Source organism: Ailuropoda melanoleuca, chromosome 16, assembly GCF_002007445.2.
Source record: "Ailuropoda melanoleuca isolate Jingjing chromosome 16, ASM200744v2, whole genome shotgun sequence".
NCBI classification, from domain to species: Eukaryota; Metazoa; Chordata; class Mammalia; order Carnivora; family Ursidae; genus Ailuropoda; species Ailuropoda melanoleuca.
Genome location: NC_048233.1, coordinates 77,216,767 through 77,226,031, shown reverse-complemented (window position 1 = coordinate 77,226,031; position 9,265 = coordinate 77,216,767). Strand labels below are relative to the sequence as shown.

General features: G+C 38.5%; 1 pseudogene; it reads right to left on the bottom strand.

Moving 5' to 3' along the window:
* Window positions 1–809: 809 nt before the first annotated feature.
* On the bottom strand, window positions 810–1,965 carry LOC100477611 (annotated as a pseudogene).
* Between the last annotated feature and the right edge of the window lie 7,300 nt (window positions 1,966–9,265).

Sequence of the window (9,265 nt, the reverse complement as noted above, 5' to 3'; positions counted from 1 at the left end):
GGCCAGGTCTTAGAAAGAGCACCTCCAGGGTCATTGTTTATTCTTCCATATTCACATTTCTAATAAGTTACCAATTTTCAGAATTCCTCCAAAACCCTAAATTTCTCATTGCTTACATAGAACTGAAGAATGTTTTAAAAGTGATTTACCATGCCAATATGCAATTCAAGAGACTTGGATTTTATGGTCTGATATTTACTATTAAATAAGTTTCTTAGAATTGCTGCAGTAAGTTACCACAAATGTGATGGCTTAAATCAGTGGCAATGCACCCCCATAGCTTGTGAGAGCAGAAGCCTGAAATCAAGGTGCTGGCAGTGTCATGCTCCCTCTGAAGTTGCTAGGGGAGAATCCTTCTTTGAATCCTCCTAGAGTCCCCTGGTTGGTAGCAACAAAACACCAATCTTCACATAGCCTTCTCTGTGTATCCTTTTTTCTGTCTCTACATAAGGACACACTCATTGAATTTAGGGATTGACCTAATCCAGTGTGGTCTCTTCTCAATTCTTATCTTAATTACATTTGCAAAGAACCTATTTTCAAGGTCACATTCTGAGCTTCTGGATGGACATGGATATGGGGGGGGGCACTATTCAATCTGCAATACTATGTTAGTTCATATATGATTCACAGCTCTTTTACCAAACTTTGGGGTGAATAGAAATCAAATCATCAAATAACTGGTTTATTACAACAATAGATTTTAAAATCCAGTGACTTGACTAAATAATTTGATTCCTTGATCTCTGCTAGAAGCATCGGAAGATTCTCAATATAATCAATCAAAACTCTTTTGGAAATACAAATATTCAACAAAATTGTATTGAGCGATGTATTAACTTCCTGACACTCTCCTTCACATCTTCATTTAGGAGGCTATAGATCGGAGGGTTCAGTGTGGGAATCATCACCGTATAAAATAAAGAACTACTTTGGGGCGCCTGGGTGGCACAGCGGTTAAGCGTCTGCCTTCCGCTCAGGGCGTGATCCCGGCATTATGGGATCGAGCCCCACATCAGGCTCCTCCTCTATGAGCCTGCTTCTTCCTCTCCCACTCCCCCAGCTTGTGTTCCCTCTCTTGCTGGCTGTCTCTATCTCTGTCGAATAAATAAATAAAATCTTTAAAAAAATAAAAAATAAAGAGCTACTTTGACTATGAGCCATGAGTTTTGGGAGTTGGCTACACGATAAAGGAACAGGAGAGTCCCATGGAAAATGGTGATGGCAGTCAGGTGGGAGGCACAAGTGGGAAAGGCTTTTTGGCACCCACCTGCAGAAGACATTTTTATGACCATGACAAAAATGAAAACATAAGTAGTGAGGGTGACAACCAGGCCACCCAGCTCATTGAATATGGCGATGATGAAACAGAGCACTGGGCCGATGTAGGGGTCAGAGCAGGAGACAAAGACAATGACCGAGTGCTCAAAGACAAAGTTTTTTATAATGTTAGACCCACAGAAGAATAATGTCAGGAGAAAATAGATGAATGTCAGGGAAGAGATTATACCCCATGCGTAGGGCCCTGCCGCTAAGGACGCACACAGCTTTTGGGACATGACAACCGTGTAGAGAAGAGGGTTACAAACGGCCACAAACGGTCGTAGGCCATCACTGCCAACATGAATGTTCTGCCACTGCGCATATACAAGCCAAGAAGGACTGCGTGATGCAGCCCATGAAAAACATGGTTCTGTCTTCTGCCACCTAGTTCTCCAGCCGTTTGGGTGTAACTGCTGGAATAACAGAAATCCACGAAGGACAAGTGGCTGAGGAAAAAGCACATGGGCGTGTGGAGTTGGGGACTGACCCTGATGATCGTGATCATTCCCAGGTTCCCCACCACAGGGACTGTGTTTTTGGTCAGGAATACCAGGAGCAAGGAATCTGGAGGTGTGGGTATCCTGAGAAGCCTAACAAGGTGAATGTGGCTCCAGCACTCCGATTTCCTTCTGCTAACAGCATGAGCGCGGTTGGAGGAAAACCTGAGATAAAATAAAAATAATAGCAATGATGATAATGATAGCACATTTCTATGACATTTACCATGTGGCAGGCATTGTGCTAAAACTTTAAAATATATTAATTCAGATCTTCAAATAACACTGTGAATTATAAAATAAGGAGCCTCATATTTTGCTTAAGGTTGGGGAGGCATGTGTAACTTAAGGAACTTGTTTGAGGTCACATAGCTTATTAGTGATGAGATGGGTTTGGAAGTTGATACTGAGTGACAGAACACAAATTAAGTTTGGGACAGATAGAAAACTACTGTGCGTCGTTGTAGAAAACATGTATCTTTCACAGGTCCATCATTCTGAAGATCTTAGTGCTTTTTCAGAGCACTAACATAACAATGAAGATAGATTTAGCACTCAAATTTATAAAGGAAGGATCAGAAGTAAAACATTAGAGGCGATCATACCTCCTGAGTTAGGATGGTCAAACTGAAACTCTATGGAAAGGCAGTGTTTAGAAGCCACCGCAAGAATTTTCAAGTTTTCAACAACAACAAAAATGTGACAGAACATAGCCCCGGCTGCCTATCCTCAAGCTGTCTACTGATTCCATCCAAATGCTACAATAATCACTTCGGTGGTCCAAAAACAATGTAGCAACCTGGTAAAATAAATGAAGTTGCCTTTGTGTCATGCTGGTTCCCTCACTCCTGTGTTTCCTTTCCTACTTAACTATTTTCTCACTTAGTGTCACAGATGCTTTCTGCACACTCTGTAATTATACCTTTTAAATTTCTATTCATTTTTAATCTGATAACTTTATCAGGCATGCATAATATTAAATACTGATGGAATGTCTGAATTGGACAGCAACTGAAAATGTGTTTTGCTCAAGCCTCTCAAGCTAGAGAATATGGCAAGAAACACCTATGGTTACATAATCAGCCTGAAAATTTCTAGTGGGGACATTGGTTTCAATTAAAGCTACATATGTGATGATGATTATTATTATTATTGTCTTTGTTTATTTGTACCTGTTATTTTGAGAAAGCAAAGCATCTTGTATTCACAAACCATTTGTAACCACAGAGGTATTTTTCTTTGATCATTTAACAATAATTTTTAAAAAATTATAAATTAACCAGTAACAGGCACATGTTTGAAATGTTTAGCTTAAAAATAAAAAAACCTATTAGCATGAATCTCATAAACGAAGACACCATTTGAGTTCTTTCTGACCAGATCAAGGTAGAAAGAAACTATTATTTCCTTGCTACTTGTTAATACTCATGAAAATGTATTTTCTATGTGCAGAAAACGAATGGGTGGGAAAGTGACAAAGAGCTAATGAAAGAAGCGTGTGCTTGAAACCTAGATTGAAATTCAATTTCAGGCTTTGTCAGTTACTATGTGATCTTTGGTGAATGACTCAAGTTTTCCGAGCCTCAATTCTGTCAGTAATAATGACGGGAAGATACATATTGCACTGGTGTCCAAGTCTTAAATTAGGAAATGATGTTCATGCACTTAGCACAGAGTCCAAAAATTGTGGAATCCAGGAGATGCAGGTTTATGCACTTTCACCCTTTTAAAAACATTCCTAGTGCTATGAGTAACATATTATTTTAAACCCTTATATTGTCAATATAATTAAAAAAAAACAGATCAAGGGCCAAAGTGGGCATCAACACACATGTGGGTACAATTTGGGGCACCACGGGGAAGCCCAGTTTTCTTTTCTGAATCTCCTCTTGACTCTGTTCATCTTATTTTGCCCATCACTGTCCTTCAACAAATTCTCTCTTTTCCCCCTTTGCTTTCTCATTGTTATCCGACTCTTTCTTGTCTTCGCTATTCAACCTCAGGTTGGCATCAAAGAAGACTTAGCAAACTGCAATCATTACTCAGTGGACAATAGTAGCCAAGACACAGCCAGCTTCCCTTGGCGCTGCCAGCTTGCACTGGGAGAACATCAAATTCTTCTTCGCTTGATTACTGTGGCTATTAGGACAGTCGTTAGCTCTGGAAACTTGGAGTTCTTTCCATCAGTTAATTTATCAAATCTTAATGTCTCTGCTCAGTTTTACCCAAAGCCTGACCCAAGCCATTCCCCTACATCCAATCTTCTTGAACGCCAATATTCCTGTCTGATAATCAACAACACATGCTCGTATATTGTGGCTTATATGATTTTTTCTTTTCTTTGACCTGAAATAACCTCCTGTTCTCTTGTGTACTGATGCCACACTTGTAATACATGAAACATTAAATGAAAATTACAATCCCAAAGAAATTTTGCCTTTTGACTCCCATAATATTTTCCACATTCTTGTTATACTTACAGACATTACTCTCAGGGAATCAAAATTTCATGATCTATTGTGTTCACTATGACTTTATACATACAACTCTTATGTCCTTCTATAAGATTTTAAGATGTTGAGGACAATCTCAGATTTTATAATATCCTTCTTATATTTTCAGTATGACCACACTATGCTTGCTAGGCACATGGTGGATATCCTCAAGGTTAAAAAACAGATGATACCTTAGGAAAGGGGGAAGAAATCAAAGCTCAACAATGTGAGCTTGCAGAAAGATGGTCTCCAGAGATAGCATGGCATTTAGACTAACGAAGACTGTTCCCTGTCTCAAAGGTTGTAAGACTTCAGTGTCCCCCTTATTAATGAAAGATTACACAAAAAAGACCAACTCACCTGAAGATCTTTTTCCTGTTATTAACAGTATCCAAGGAAGTTTCCACTCAGAATTCAAACATTATTAAAAATATTAAGAAGTTGGTAAGTATTGCAGGAGTAGACAATAGTTTTTAATTAATGTGACAGGAATATATTTCTTTCTTAGGATCTAGAAAAACTTAGAGAAAGGTGAGAGGGAGGGAGGGAGGGAGGGCGGGAAAGCGGGAGAGAGGGAGAGAAAAAGAGAGATAATCTGACCCCGAGGAACGAAGTGTAGGGTTTACGTATGCCTCCATGACCTCGGGGACTTAGACCCTAGGGAATTTGTACTGAACAATTTCTTTTTTACATCAAAAAACTCAGCAATTAGATTGAATTTTAGCTTGTGTGGCATTTTACAAGAATATAATTTCTTCTAAATCACTGGAGACAATGTTTCATCAAGCCTACCTCATGAATTTCCTCTAAAATGTAATTATAGAAAATATACAATTTGACTTAGAAAATATGGTGACTATAGTAAACAAGAGAAGGATAAATCATCTAATATACAACCATTCATAGATAACTGCTGTTAACATTTGCTGTGTGATTTTTCTATTTTTCTCTGAAAAATGTGTTGTCTTGAGATATATGAACAACATAATTTGGATTCTGGCTTTTTCAATTAACATAAAATGATCATTTTTTGTCTATGGAAACATTGATTTACATCATTAAAACTAATTTTTGGGGTTTTTTCCAAATATAGAAAATTTATTCTTTCAAGGGTATATGAACACAATTGAATATTATAATCTTTTTGTGTCTGTACATTCTTAAAAATGACAAATGTATTTTGGAAGAATGTTTCTCTCTAAGACCAGTGGGTGTCAACCAGTCCATTGGCTCTATTTTACCCCAATACCACCCAATGAGATCCATTCAACATTTTACCTGGTGCCTCACAACCTGACCAGCTCTTGCCAGATGTTACCAGGAACCCCTAACACAACAGAGGCTGTTTTACAAGGAGTAGAATTATTTATTATAGATGACATGGCCTTGCACAGAATCCCAGGGGTCTGCATTGATTTTCTCCCATTGGGACTGGCACGAGGTCCACACTGCCTCTGCTCCCCACCACTGGCAGCTCCGCACCCTAGGAATGTGAATTGTTTCTGATTTCCTTTTAAAATTAGAAAAGGGGGCACCTGGATGGCTCAGTTGGTTAAGTGTCTGACTCTTGGTTTCGGCTCAGGTCATCATCTTGGGGTCATGAGATCGAGCCCTGGCGGGCTCTGTGCTCAGCAGGGAGTCTGCTGGGGATTCTCTCCGCCCTTCCCCCTGCTCACATGCTCTCTCTCTCCAAAAAGTAAATAAATAAATAAATAAATAAATAAACAAATAAATAAATAAATTGGAAAGGAAAGAATACATCCATCAAATCAATGGTCGCATGCTAGTACTTTAAGCCATATTCATCTGCACAAGGCCAACTACTGGGCTGAGTTTTCCATGGTCTGTGGTTATTCTCCAAGATCTGTCCAGTTTCCCTCTGCTTGAAGAACTCTTATGACTTCTTTTCCTGGCAGTCACCAGGTTTTTCCTTCACATTCACATTTTTGCTTGTTCGGGGAACAGGCTGAGCAGGGTTGGCCCTTGCAGAGGGAAAATACTGAGAAAACAATCTAGCAGTGCTATGTGGACACATGAGAAATTCATTTGATCCATTTATTTAAGAATTTGGTGATAAATTGAAAACTAAAGAAACCCTAAACCCATGACCAATTTTCCCTACAGGGCATTCGTTGTGTCCTAGGGTGCTGCAGAGGCTGGGTATCTGAACCAGAGAGGCAGACTGAAACGCCCTATAGAAATTTCATGGTGTTTAAGAGAAAAAAAAAAAAAAAAAAAGTTAAAAATCTCTGAAGAGAATTGAGACCTTCCACAAAGGCTTGACCATCTCCCATCTCCCCCCTCACAATGTTTCTCTGGCTATTAAGCTGCACTGGGCGGCAGAAGAAAGAACTAAATCCGACACCAGAGGGGTGGAGAGTGGGCATGGCACGCTCCCTGATCTAAGGGAGGTACGTACCGGTTAGGTCTCAGGCAAAAGGCAACCACACTCGAGCAACAGGGATGAATCATGGGATGATTGATTTTAATGGTTTCTTTTCTTTTTTTTAAAGATTTTATTTATTTATTTGACAGAGAGAGAGAGACAGCCAGTGAGAGAGGGAACACAAGCAGGGGGAGTGGGAGAGGAAGAAGCAGGCTCATAGCAGAGGAGCCTGATGTGGGGCTCGATCCCAGGGACCTGGGATCACACCCTGAGCCGAAGGCAGACGCTTAATGACTGAGCCACCCAGGTGCCCCGATTTTAATGGTTTCTTATTAAGCTCTGGAAGACCTCTCGTCCCCCTTTTATATCAGCAGGCCTTCTAGGACTTTTATGACAAATCATTCTGCTAACTGTCCTCTGTTTAAATCCAAGAATACCTGTTTTCTTGCCTTGACCAGATAATTTACTCATATGTCGTGTCTGTCTTTTCTCACAATTAATGACAATTTAAAAACCATTCTTTTATAAATGAACTGCACCCTTACCTCGACTCTCAAAAGGACAATTACATGAGGACTGTTAAACCTCATCCATAGGGTTTTCCAAGTCTTGATATAAAAAGGTCATCAGAGCACAATGAGAAGGTCATCAAAGGCACAATGTAGGACAAGAGTTACATACATTAACAACTATATCTACATAGGATCATACTTTATTTATGTATATAAATATAAATTTCTCAATGTTAAAGTGACAAAATCTTTCCATATCTTTCCTGCCTTCTGCTTCTTATCTTTCAGTGGCCTATGGAAAAGGCTATTTATGAAAGCAAAGTTACTCCTATAAAAATCACTTTTTATTTTATTTATTTATTTACTTATTTATTTAAAGATTGTATTTATTTATTTGGCAGAGAAAGAGAAAGAGCACAGCAGGGGGAGCAGCAGGCAGAGGGAGAAGCAGGCTCCCCGCTGAGCAGGGAGCCCAGTGCGAGCCTGGGTCCCAGGACCCTGGGACCATGACCTAAGCAGAAGGCAGTCGCTTTACCAACTGAGACACCCAGGCACCCAGAAAAACAACTTTTTAAAGGAGCAAAGTCAAAAAAGTTCATAAAAGGGAAACATATCCCGTACACACTACTTTTCTTACTCTTCCATTCCCTGTATAATTGCGTATGCCAGAAAGAACGATTTTCTCTTCAGTTAAAACAAGTGGGATTTCACTTCTCATGGGTGAATACCTAAAAAGAGAATCACCGAGGTGTGTGGGAAGTGCTCACACAACTTCAGGAGACACGGCTAAACTGTTTTCAAAGACATTTTACCTTTGACCCCCATCTGAGATGTGTGAGCATTCTGTTTGCTGCACATTTTCACCAATACGTGGCATTTCAGTCTTACTTATTTTGGCCATTCATACTGGTGTGCGGTGGTAGCTCGCCGTGGTTTTAGTAAGAACTTCACTGATGATTAATGATGTTTATTATATTTTTGTATGTTTATAGTTGATTTGTATGTCTGGCTTTGTCAGTGTCTGCTTAAAGATATCACCTTTAACTAGATTGTTCATCTGTTTTGAGTGTAAAGAGCTTTTCATATGTTTTACAAACAAATCCATTATCAAACATGCATACACATACACACACACATATATATATATATGTGAAATATTTACTCATAGCCTGTGGCTTACATTCTTATTTTCTTACCACGGTCCTTTACCACTAAAAAACTTTTACTACGGATTTTTATGTTGATGAAGTTATTTTTATCAGTTTTTTGAGGATCCATCCTTTTTGTGTTTTATCTAAAAAAAATCTTTGCACCCCAAATTTCAAATGATATTTTCTGTGTTTTATTCTAAAATTTTCTAGTTTTATTTTTTATGCTTAGAAGTGGGATCCATTTCATTGAATTCAAGTTAATGGTTGTGTGTGGTGTGAGGTATGAGTTAAGCCTCCTTTATCAAAATGGATATCCAGTCTTTCCGCACTGTTTGTTGAAAATCATCCTTTTTCCATTGAATTATAATGACATGTTTGCTAAAATTTAAATGACCAGGTATGCTTGGGTACATTAAAATTTTCTCGAATAAAAGTCAACTTCTGCCATTCAATATAACAAATAGCAAAAGGTCCACTTCTGTATAAGGTGCAGTGAACTGAAACACCTGCTAAAACCATCTCTGGAACAGGAGCAGCCTTATTGCAATTCTAGGGGAACCATTCTAGGCATGCACATATTGGGTGAATGGGCAATTAGTTTTATTTTGGAAACATACATATAAAATTACACTAAGTGATAAAATACTTCAAATAACTTACAAATATTACATAATACGATCAAATAATCTTATTTTTTTAAATTTTGGTTTGCATGTCTGGAGCTATTTCACTAAAATTAATGTACATAAAATCAATAATCATAAAATGTACTGCCTTTGATATATGAACTGATACCCTGTTGAAAAGTGATTTGAATCATCAACTGCACTATAAGAGTTAACAGTCTCTAGCATAGTGAATAAGTCTTTTTTTCAGAAATAAAATAATGACTCCAACAATA